The 12568-nt window shown below is 43.8% G+C and overlaps 1 protein-coding gene across 1 annotated transcript in view; it reads right to left on the bottom strand.

The window, feature by feature from the left end:
- NFATC2 (nuclear factor of activated T-cells, cytoplasmic, calcineurin-dependent 2) overlaps positions 1-12568 on the bottom strand; it is a gene marked incomplete at its 3' end in the record, with an annotated part of 50021 nt that overhangs the window by 32295 nt on the left and 5158 nt on the right. The gene's annotated exons all lie outside the window — the stretch shown is intronic.

The following is a 12568-nucleotide window of genomic DNA, read 5'->3' as shown; positions in this document are numbered from 1 at the left end:
TCCTGCAGATACATGTGGTACTCCCACATGCACCTTCTCCAGACCTTATCAAATCTAATGGAAAATGCCCTGGGGGCTTTAAATCTGGCCCTGTGTGATGTCCCACTTGCAAAAGGTAGTTTCTGTCCAGCCTAACATTCAGTAAAATTACTTTGCCTCAGCTCAGCTTGTGATTCCTACTTGAACTGCAGTAAAAAAAAACAACAGGGTTTTTTCCCCCTAAACAGGAAGTATCTAGCAAATGTATCTGCGATTTTGAGAAATGCAATGTTAAACTATGTATAAACATTTCAGAAATTTATGATCCCTGCCACATCCCTTTCTCTGGCCTTGGTACATGTAGTCTTGTCCAGCTCACATCCATTTCAAACTCAGCCAGAAGGATGATCCTTCCAACCCCTCACTCTGCTTAAGTTACCCAAGCTTCGCATCTCTCCAGATTCTGCCATGTCCCATGTTCATCTGCAAAATTCTGCTCTTCTCTTTGCCCTCTCACCTCTCATTTTCTACTCAGTTATCAACATCTATTCCCAAACTTCCCAAATCCAGCCCCAAGCACCAGCATCAGCTTCTTAAACACTCACAGCATTGCATTTTCTGCCCATCAGCCTCTTCCTCCAGGGAGGATATTCCCTTTTAATATTTACATCTCCACCCTACCAATCTCCTTGTCTGCAGAATTCTTAAATAGTCTTAAAAGGAAATAAGTTCTTGTACTCCTGAAATCGCTTCTCTGAACCGGTGTTGATTCTCTGCTCTTTGATCTTATCCTTCCCCCAGCTGCTGGTTCACCTTCAGCCATTCCTCTTGGAGGAAGGTGGGGGTGGCATTTTCGGTCTGTGACTGTATAGTACCTGGCACATGGAGATCTTAGTTGACTTTAGAGACTGAGGCCTCTAGGGCTCAAGAACACTGAAACAGACTCTTCTGTACTAAATAACATTTTCATAAACAGCATTTGCTGCAAGAGAAGCAAGAAAGCCAAAATGCCTCCATAGGCCAGGAAACGAGGAAATTTCTCCTTCTTTATTAACATTCAAAATTACAAATCAAACCATTCTAAATTTCTCACATAACCAAAAATGAAAACCAGACATTTATCTACCACATAGCCAGTGATCTAGCTGAAAGGGAACTTTATGGTCTGAGACATGCTAAATTTGTTTTCAATTATTCCATCCACATACAAAACCTTGATGAAGCTTTACAAAGCAAATAGTACTGGAAGATCAGAGAAAAGGAAGATTAAGCTAATAGTATTCATGGCCAAACTTTTTTTTTTTCCTTTTTTTTTTTTCATTTTCATCAGTCAGCAGGAGGTATCTTTGCAGAAAAGGATTAATTCCCCCCTGGAAGGGGACCACATGCAGCATCAATGCAATCCTGGCAACCTTCCTCCAGTATGGCAAATGTAAAGCGACACTCACTCTTCTGAGCTATCATTACTCATCTAGCACATATTTGCAAGGCATACAAAGACAGGGTCTATGCCCCAGAGACCTTACAACCCAAGGGCCCGAATTTGTGGCCTCCACTTACATGAATAGCTCCATTGAAGTCAACAGGCCTCGGTAGCAGTTGAGCAAGAAAGAATTACAGAATCCAGCCCAGCCACAGCTCAGACACCTACGATAACTCACTCACACAAGCGCTTCAGGAGATTGTGAGGAAGGAAAATGGTGTACGAGGCTTTGTGCAGACATGCCAGTTGGCTCTGGGAGTGAGGTGGAGGAGGAACGGAGCTGGACTCCATGCACAAGGGTTGGTATTGGAGAAGAAGCGTTGCCAAGAATGTGATAAATAAGATGGCAGCCATGGGGAGATTTAGAAACTTATAGAGTGTATAGAAGATTAAAGGAAACAGAGGTCAAAATGATAGATCTGCTGAGAAGAGGAATGAATGTAGGCATCACCCCCTGTTTATCCATGGAGGCCCATGAAGCCCAGATCCTCTGGGAGCCGTACTGAAACTCATCCTAAGTATGGTACTTTCAAAATCCAAAATTTCCTGGCCTTCAATGAAAAGCCATTGTATGACCAAAAGCCATCTTGTCTTTACAAAAGGAGAGGGAGAAGAAGAGTAGTTTTTAAGTACTGAGCATGTTTATTGTCATGCCTGACAGAGAGTAATTCTTTGTGAATTCAGCTAGGATGATGACAGGATCCTCTGGACTGGAACAGTGATTACAGCGACAGCAAAGCAGCTCTCGCTCTGCCCTCTGTCTGGGCAGAACAAAATCCCAGAGTTACAGGCGGGAGACTGGAGCGGAGGAAAACAGATAATAAATTACAAAAGACGATTTGCCCCCGGTGAGCACAGTCAGTAGCAGCTGCAACAGAACTGGCTACGTACACAGTTTTTAATACTGGCCACCTTTAAAAGTAATTTTATGTGGTGTTTCTGCTCATGTATAGAATGAGTTCCCCAGGTAAAACTATTCATGGTCTTCTAATAATATGTATGCCTGTGCCGTGAGTCTGTACAAATGTATACATACTTAAAGAAGTGAGGAATGGATTACCTGTTCATACGGCAATGTTTGTATCATCTGCTGGACAAGGGGGTATAAAACACATAGTAAAAGGCCTTCTGGTCCTTCACAGGACCAGATTTTAAATCGTTTGATCGATGGAAGCAAGTAACATAATTATGTGGTAATTTATGACATTATGTCAATGTGTTGAGATGACATCACTGTTAAATCAAAATAGCATTATAAAACGCAAATACAAAGAGAAAAATATATGTAAGAAAGTCAAGTATCCTCTTTCAAAATGGTGTTCACATGCAAACAAGGAGACGGAACACCTCTTTAAAGGGTGTTAATTGATTATGTTTTATAGGATAACATAGGCGATCATTTACCATTAGCATTTCCATCTACCTTTCACTCACTAAGAACACATTTGGATGACTTGAGAATAAAAAATGAAGAGGGACAGCCCACAGAAATGCTCCAGAAACTTTAAAATCAAAGTTTTACACTCAGCTCTGCCACCACCGTATCTGCATAGCTTCGGTCATGTCATATAAGCTCACTGTTTACCTGTAACAGGGGAACAGTGATGCTAACACTACTTCGCAGGGATAGAAATGAGTTAATATTTTGTACTGCATTTTTATATAGAAAAATAAATTGATTGTGAGCTACAATGAAAGAATTAAAGCTATGTTTCAGATATATGTCTCTCCTCAAAACTATGAGAGACTGTTACTCTTAATAAGCACTCACCTCCACTATGCTAGGCAACTGCTTTAGTATTTAACCATAAGGCTAATAATTTCTTTCGCAAAGCACAGGAGGAGTAAAAGTGGCCCTTAAAGAACACTACAGAGAAGAGAAGACTTAGAATATTTTTTTAAATAATAACTTTGAAATTCATTTTTTCCTCCCTTAGCAACAACCAATCTGCTCTACAGCCTCCGTTTTTCAGCCCTACTCCTCTGCTTCTCTCACAGAAAGGCAGAGGGCAGCTCGTCCTGCAGCTGCCCAAGGGGAGGGCGCAAAGCCCCACAATGGGAGCTTCAGCAGAGACAAGCACAGAGGATCAGCCCTGCACCAAGGTGTTTCTTTACCCTTTTTCACTCTTCTTCCCATGAAGAAAACAAAGTCATCTGGATTTCAGTTTCATAGAGAGTGAGAATTGAGAAGGATTTATGAATACAGAACTCTGGGAGGAAATTTATTTGTGTACTATATGGCAACCTATTCACAATAAAACTCCCCCCAAACTGTATACAGCTCGAGCTGGAAAAATCCCAACTCCTTTGAGTCACATTTGCCACAAGGGGAAAGAGAAGCCAGACATGATGTGTACCTTTCCATACTCTATTTTAGGATTTTAAGATCCTATTTCTTTCAGTTGAAAGATTTTTCTTAAACTTTACTTTTGCATAACTCCTATAACATTAATATAGCCAGACATGGGCTGGTCTATGACCTGAGAAAATGCAAAGCACTTTGGCAGATAAACAAATAACATCATTCAGAAAACAAGGAGACTTTTCTTGTTTGGTTTGCTGCTATGATTTGGTTTCTAAACAAAATGGAAATGTGTGGCATGATTAAAATCATCGGCTCACCTCTGCATAAATAAAATTCATTCATTCTGCACTCCATCCGTGGATCGATACCAGTCAAATTTGGGAAAGAGGGATATTTAAATGCCATTTTCAGAAAGGCACATATGTAATTCTGCATGAAAAAAACAAGCAGATGTGCCATTAGCTGCTGTGTATTGGCAGCCCAGTTACCGGCCTGAACATAGCTCCTGTGGCGGTACCGGCAACCGCAGCCATCGAGACCACACATTAAGCATGTGAAACAACGCTTTTTTTTTTCCTGCACTATTTCAAAACTCAGCTCTTCTTACCAACTGAGTCCTCAGCTCCAAATATATAATCTCTTAAACTGGGAGTCTGAAATTCAAATTTAAATCAGCCCCTACTCCAGTGTTCAGAGGAAACAACCCCTGCATCTGCGCAGTTGGCATTGCCTCTGGCTGTGGGGATTTAAAAACACAGGTTCACCTTTGCTCAGCTGAATGAATAGCAAATCTCTTTGCACGAGGGAAGCCTGCAACACTGCTTAGTTATGCTGGGTCAGAGAAGCGCAGGGATTTGCCAGGTCCTGTAGTGAGAAACCCAAGGTCCCCATCCCCCTGCGCTCTGCCTTGCTGCAGGGGTGGCCAACCTTACTCTGCAAATGGCACAAACATGCGGTAACACCACTCACCGGCCACAGCACCTCCATCTCCACTAGTATTGCACACTTCTGCCTTTGGATTTTTAATTGACGGGTTTCAGAGCCAAATTTTCTTGGAGATTCCTAGTTTGGAGTCTGAAAGTCTGCATACAAACAGCAATGGGCTGTGCAAGACAAAAGTAGGAGCATCTGCAAATCTTATAGGCATCCTTGAAGAGCCCCAGTAAGGTTGCCCTGTGCAATACAGATGTCAATTGCCTTGGAGAGTAGAAGGGAGTAATTTGTTTCCCATTCATCCCAACAGAGCTTTGCTTGTCAGGAATTTAGGTCTTTCTCCCAAGATGTATAAAGCTGCATCTTTAAAGTTGATTGCACACATCTTCCTGTCTAGACAACGCAAGCTACTACCAGAAAGAAAGAAGAAAATTGAGCAATGAATTCACTACTCGTGGTGATTTTAGTTGCTTAAAAGTAATCAGCTCACTTGCTTGCTTCAGCTCACTGTAACATGAGGCTTAGTCCATTAACCACTGCGTATTATTTGCTATCTCCCCATGGAAGTCACTCGAGCTTCCCCCGAAAGGGGCATGCATGTGTGTGGTCAGCTTTGAGAACAGCACCGGGGAGATTCAGAGAGACCATGCCCAGCCAGTAGTGAAAAGTGGGAAAACAGAGCTCGACTAGCAACATTTAATTAGAAGCAAATACAAAGCCGCGTGAGAAATCGCTTCCTCCTACTGCTTCCCTTTTCCTGCTGTACACAAGAAGATAAGAAAGCACCGAGAGGCTCGCCAGGAGCAGCAGCGGTCGCAGCACCAGCTGCCCTAGGAAGGAGCCTCAGCTCGCCCAACCCACCTTCCCCTAGAAACAGCGAGAGGCTGCCGAGTTAAACCATGTCTCAAAGCTTTTGACACCACAAACTATTCCCCTACTCAGACTCTCAGCCCCAAGGCTGGTTTTTGTGCCAGCAAGCATTTTCAGATACTCCGCAGTGGACAAGAGGAAGACAGGCTCATCGGAATAGCCTCTGCTTGGCACAGCATCTCTGTCACGCCTGTTCAGCTCTCTCTTTGGTGGAAGCAATTTTGCATCTTGGATTTAATCATTAATTCTCATCAGTAATACCCTTTGACTGAAACAATTTCAAGGATTTTTTTGGGGGGGAGAGGATCTTTACTCAACAATACTCCTACCAATATGGAAAATTGCACTGTATTGTCTTGGGGAGAGTGGCATATCAATAGCTGTCAGTAACTAAGACAAAGACCTCATCCAGACACCGTACCATGTAGTGGCTTGCCTGCCTGCTTCAGTTAGGGCTGACATTGAGCAATAAAGTTGAATCTTGTCACATGTTTTTGTTCAATTTAATGTACTTGGGACACAGCAAAAGAACGCAAAACAGAAGGAAATCTCTGCCTTAGTTCTTTTTGCTCCTTACCAAAGCAGTCTAAAAAAGCCTCCAAAGATAATTCTTTGAACATCTGATTTTGCTGAAATATTAATTTTTATTATACTAAATTTTAAGCATTCCTTATTTTGGTGACAATTTTGTCAAAATTCCAACGACTGAATCTTATTTGCTCCTCTGCTCCTTACAGTAAATGACAACCACACTTCCAGTTTCTAACTGGGATTTCTGCTTTCACATGGGGTTAAAATGCAGGTCTGGGACAGAGATGGCAGCTCTTGGGAAAAAGCATTTGGGAGGCTTCGTTTCTAACTGTTCTGACACTGACTTTACATTGCAATGTAAGCAAGATGTTTCCTCCCTATGCCTCAGTTTCCCTAACCCTATGAAGAGCTGATCCTGTTTTCAAGATGCTTTAACTATCATCTCAGCTGAAAGTTTAAAAAAAAAAAAGAGGCACTAAGCAAATACAATTTTTTTCCTACTAAGAAAACCATCTGTGTGATTAAAGAGCTTCCATGCACATTGACGACAAAAGTTTTAAACTTCCCCCAGCATGACAAAATTCTCCCTGCAATGAGTAAATCAGAGGGTGCAAATTTGCTGATTTTGACAGAATCACACTGGGGGTGTTACTCGACATGGGGCTTTGCCACCACTTAGCAAAGTGGTTCCCTTGCCAGCTGTTGGAGGCATGGCCTCAGCCCAGATGAAGAGACCAGACAGTGGCAAGCAGAGCTGCTCACTCATCGCCAGACCTCGCAGCTTCCCCGGCCACAGGCAGCTCACCCTCCCTGGCAGCCAGGTGAGGCAGCAATGCTTCAGGTGCAGCCTCTGGAGCATCTCGCTGTGACACTGAGATGTGGCACAAAGCTTGACAGCAGCCACACTGACAAGGGGGAAGATGGGACAGTGGTCACAGCAAGAGAATCTTGGAATCACTCGGTTCAGCCTGAGGTTATTGACTTGACTTCAATGAACCAAATCCCCAGAGCTGAGCCCTCTGCCATGGCTTAGTGCCGCGCCCCCTACAAGGTGGGTCTGGGGTCCAGGAACCATGGCCTCTGCTCAGACACTGACTATTTGACTTAACGCCAGCCAGATTTTGGAAAGGATCTTGTCAAAAAAGCATTTATTGGAAAAATAAAAAATAAGAAAAAGGAAAAAGAAAAAAAAAAGCAAGCCCCAGAGCCTCTCTCCTCCCCAGTTTCTTTCTCATGCACAAAGCATGCTCAGAGAGAGAATAACTCAGGTCTGTTGGAGGCATCAGGGTTTCAACAGTTGTTTCAGAATGAAATAGAGACCCGAGAAAATTTTCACTGAGCAGCAGCAGGCAAGAGGGGCCCAGTCCCTTCCCCCCTAAACAGCCATTAGCCCAGTGAGCACAATGCTCCCCACAGATGCAGGAGACCCAGGTGCGAGTCCTCACTTGGCACGAGGTGCTTTGAATTAAATAGACATTGGTCTTGAGAGAGGGAGGGAGGGAGGAACTGGAGGCTTAGCTATATGGTGAAGCTCGTGAACAGAGAGCTCAGATGTGAATTTACAGGACACTATTCACCCCGCATGAACTCCTGTGGACACTCGAGTGCACCCTGAAGAGGATGAGTTATGTCAGCGTAATTGCTGCACTGGAAGTGTCCACATTCATGGCAAACAGCCATAAATTTGAGCTCTGGTTTACTGCGCACTGACTTCCCCATGTACAGTCCTGCAGGGAGATCACACACGAAAGAGTAGCCTAAATCTTGCACCTGCCTAATCCAGGCATATTCCGAGTCCAAGGAATAACCCAAGCCACCTGCATGTCACAAGCATCACCCTCAAACGAGTTGATATACTCTCCTTCCCATCACCTCTGCCAAAATTACTTTCCATCAAAAGCAATGTATTTTGAATTGGGCTCAAAAGTTTCAGTAAGAACTTTTCCTTCATCTCTAACTCAAAGCAGGTTGGCACACTGGAAAATTCCCCAGCTGTACCACAATACTGCCTTCCTTCTCTTAGGGGCGAGCTGCCCTCACACAGCCATACCATCTGGGTGACAGTGTCCCTTTCACACATGGGGATGCAGATCCAGTTTAAACACTTTAAGCAAAAGAAGATGCAACTTATCTCCAGTTAAAGTCTCCCAGTACTGAAATATCCTCACTGTTATCCAGCTGTTCTCTTCTTGTATTAGTGTTAGAGAAAGCATACAGATCAGCTCTTCCTCTAATCTTGGTTTATCAGTGGCTCCACTGAGCCTTCAGATGGATAGGTCTCAAGGTACAGCCACATTACCAGTACACTGGCAGTGTGAGAGGTACTGACTGACCTACCCTTACATTGGATAGGATATTAGTTTTGAAGAGAATTTCTCAAATGTACCTAAAATCTGCATTTTCAGAATAGCACATGTAACCACAGTAAATATAGCCACAATCCAACAGCTCAAAGCTCCAGAGGCACCTACAATCATCACAGTAGTGAAACAAGTCCAGTAGTCCTGCAGGTAAATCAGGCATGAAACATGCACTCAGTTTGTCATACGCTGTTCTTGAGTTGGGAGCGGAAATTTCTGCAAGAGCAAAAAGAGCCTGTGCAAGGCTCCCACTTGCTGGGAAAGGGAAGTGAAGGCCATGAGAATAGTATAAAGACGTTGCACAGCACGAGCTGGCTCTGCCACGCGCACCCAGCACAGCCTGCCCACGAAGGGCAAACACACAGGGCTTCAACCCGCACCTCAGACTTCCCTGTCGCTGAACAAGGGGAGTTGGGAAGATGGGCAGAAAAGGACAACCTCAACTCCTCTGACGTGCCCTCAACATTAAATCTTCCTGGGCAGGCTGGTTTGGGTTTCAGCAAGAGCTCATCTCCAGCCCAGTCCTACTTGTGAGAATGTGAATCACAGTACCAAGCTGTGATCTGGTTTTGAATTTCCATCAAGGGTTCTGGTTTCACTAATAATACAAAGGAATTAGTTGGAAGTTGGAAGTCACATACAGTGAAAAGTCAGAGTCCCATGGGAAGCCTAGGCTAGAAAACAATGTTCCTTTTAACTTAAAAACCACAAGAAGACACATACAGCAAAATTAAAATATAAAAGGAAAGTGGAACATACGTTTGTTATTGTAAAGCAGCTCCTGTGTGCTCCATTAACAACTCTACCATTCCAGCTTCTTTTTAATTAAAGAAAAAGGAGGAAGGCAGTGAAAGTCACCACAATTTATAAAGTTCAAACCCAGGGGAAAGCTGGGTCGGCTGTGCTGAACAGGAGCCCCTCCCCATACAGCTTTCCTGCATTGAAGAGGAGAAGCAAAGAGCACACACAGGCACAAGATGGGTACCCCAGAATTCAGCAGCACTCAAAGCAGGTCGCAGGGACACTGCCTCCCGCCTGCAGGGCACTGCAGCTCTGGCTGAGGCAGAAGAAGTGGCCCCCCACCAGTGCACGGTGGCTGGGGAGCCTATGCGTGAGGCTGAGCCGCCCTGGGAAGGAGGGCCCGAGCACAGGGCTCCCACTTCCTGGGGAAGTGCCCAAACCATCGAGCTGTTACCTAAAGGTGGAGGGCAGCAGCCCCCAAGCCACTGCAAAGGTCCCGAACTAGTCTCACCCTGGACAAAGGCTCAGCCAGGTTGGCGCCCATCAGCCCAAGCATCTGAAGCCTCCGGCTGCAGGAAGGTGCAAGCATTCTGGCTCAAGAGTGAGTTTTAACCCACCCAGGTCAGGGACCATGGATGCTGGGTGTGCTCTGGGCAAGGAGCTGCCTTGGAAAACTGGGGCCCGAGTGCCCAACGTTCTCAGCTGACTTCAAACACTGCAGCCTCGGGTTGTGCTGAACTGATTCGATTACCACAAGCAGTGAAAAAAAAGCAGGTCTGTTGATGAAGAACAGTTAATAATGTGGTAGAAGTGAGAGGAACAAAGTGAGAGATGCAAATGAGCTACTGATTACTTATGGGCTGGTTTTCATTCAGAAGTATATGAGACTTCTGTAAAAATAAATTAGAGAAGCAATACTTCTTTTTGCTAAGATGGCAATAAAAAAAAAAGCCAGAGGTAGGCACAATCCTGTGAGAAAATGATGACAAATTACTGAAAAGCTGTGTAAAACACCAGCTTCCTCAAGGATTGTTTACAGCAAGGTAAGTCTAAAATAGAGATGCTTGGAGAAAAAATTAGACACAATAAGAAAAACAAAACAAAACAGCTTATATTTACTTTTTGACCCCAAGACTTATCTGAGTTCTCATAAACAGATTTTCAACAAAACCTCAGCCTCCCTACAGTCCGCAGCAGATGCACATCTGAAATTGTCACTGGTCTCAATTATATGAGGTGAATGCAGCAGTAAATCACACATTTATCTAGCACTTATTACCTCCAAGGATCCCAGAGGACTTCAGAATGTGGGAAGATTACGATATCAAGTGGGTTTGTCACATTTATACCCACAGGCTGCAACATGTGTAGATGCAACGGCTTCATATGTCCAGAGTATGTGGACAATAATTTATATAAATCAACTGCTCCTCTTCCCTAAAAGCTTTTGTTTTCCCTTTTACTTCCCTTGAGGGAAGGACAAGGGTTTTTCTTAGAAGTCCCTGAAATATCACAATCATCAAAATATCATTTCTATCTTGAAAATTATTCTGGCTTCATGCAAAGCAGTAGGACAAAACCAGAGGCACTAAGTTTAATAAATATCTTCAAAATAGTATTTTTATGGCTTTTAAGGGACCACAGACTCTGCTTGATCTTGGGGTGAAGCTCATCCACATCAAACCTTTGCTACTGAAAAGGTCTTTCCTTCTCATCACTGTCTTAAATAGTTCAAAGACAGGACAACCTTTGCTGAAGAACTGAAAATTTGTCTCTTCCTGAAGCAGAAAGAGAAATGCCACTGTGAACCATAGGTGAAAAACATCCATGCCAGCATCCAGTGTTACTCGGGCAATACCATGTGCCTTGTTTCCCCTTGACAGCAGGATAGCAAGCAATGCCAACAAGCCAAAAATTTTACTTTCCTTTAAGAGGCAGGAGTTCCTAGAAAGATTATTGAAAACAATGCTGGAAGAGATCTCAAGGAATCATCCAGTTCATCTCACCTGTCCAAAGCAGGATTCAAGTATATCCATGTCCTTCCTAGCAGACATTAGCCTAAAAGCATGCAAAGATGCAGATTTTTATCCCTCTGGGTAGGGTGTGCTGCCATGGGGTGAACTTGGACAGAGCTAGGTTTGTCACCTCTCTCCTAATCACATCTATAAGCTCTTTACATGGGAGCAGTTGCTGCCTTTCCTAATGTACAATCTCTTCCAGAGCCTTGACTGGAGCACTTGAGTACAAATAAGCAGCTCAGCATTGGTGAAAAAGCATTGGAGAGGAGGAAACCAACCATGTCTACCCTTCCGCTGCAGTCACAGTGACCAGGTGAACCTGCAAGATGGTAAGTGCACGCAAACTTCAGCTTTGTCCTTGCTATGCAGGATTTCCTTGCTGTTCTCAGTGACTTAACTAAGGGGATACTCACACTGGCATCCAACTTACATACCTAAAATAGAAGCCTGTGTTTCTCTACAGTAAATAGCAAGCTGTAGTTTCCTCCCAAGAGTGACTCAGAACACCTAAACTGTGAGCCTACGCTTCTCCATGGGGCTCTGGATGGTCTCTGAAGTTAGACAGCGTGAACATTACATGGGCTGCACGGCTTCTCTCTTCCTCCCCTCACTAAACAAAGCAAATGTCCTCTTCCATTTAGCCCATCTAGCCAGAGGTTTTGATTAACCTAACTCCTCCTGCCATACTTGGAGCGCACAACTGGTACAGAGTGTCTTGTGCACAAACTCTCGAGGCTAGACACGTGAAGAAGAGGAAGGAGCATCAGAAAGATAAACCACAAGATAAGGCCTCGAGGATATGAGATCTGCTCGTCTGTAGCTTAAGAGCACCCAAAAGAGGAAACCTGCATGCAAAATGCATTTTTCAAAAAACAAATATTGCAGGCCAACACTATGTTGCAAAAAGTAGTCAACATCTCTTTCTCCAGAAGGTTCAGCTGGATAATTAGTCATGTGAAGGGTTATTAATGGGAAATTTAAAAAATTCAGAAAAAAATTAAAACCACCTTATATTTTAGAAAAGTTAATTGAAATAGTGAAATAGTGAAATAGCGAAATAGCAATCTATTGAAAGTGGTTGTAAGATGTAGGGGACACAAATAGAACATTCAGCTTCAGTATAAATCCCACTGCTTTGGTGGGCCACTTCCACTCAGGGCAAGCTTGACTTCTCAGTATTTAAGTCCAAGTGTTTGAGAGACAGCACTGGATTCAAAAGGTTTGCTATGGAGAGGTCCTAGTGCTTCAGCAAAACCCCAAGGGTGGTGGTTCACAGCCATCATTAGAAAGAGCTGTGGGTCCCCAGTGCCAGGTCTGCAGTCAGAAGGAGAACTCCAGCCCTGTCACC

Source organism: Mesitornis unicolor, unplaced genomic scaffold (assembly GCF_000695765.1).
Source record: "Mesitornis unicolor isolate BGI_N332 unplaced genomic scaffold, ASM69576v1 scaffold2053, whole genome shotgun sequence".
Taxonomy (NCBI): Eukaryota; Metazoa; Chordata; class Aves; order Mesitornithiformes; family Mesitornithidae; genus Mesitornis; species Mesitornis unicolor.
Note: the sequence above shows the minus strand (reverse complement) of the source record. Positions and strands in the feature narration are given on the sequence as shown.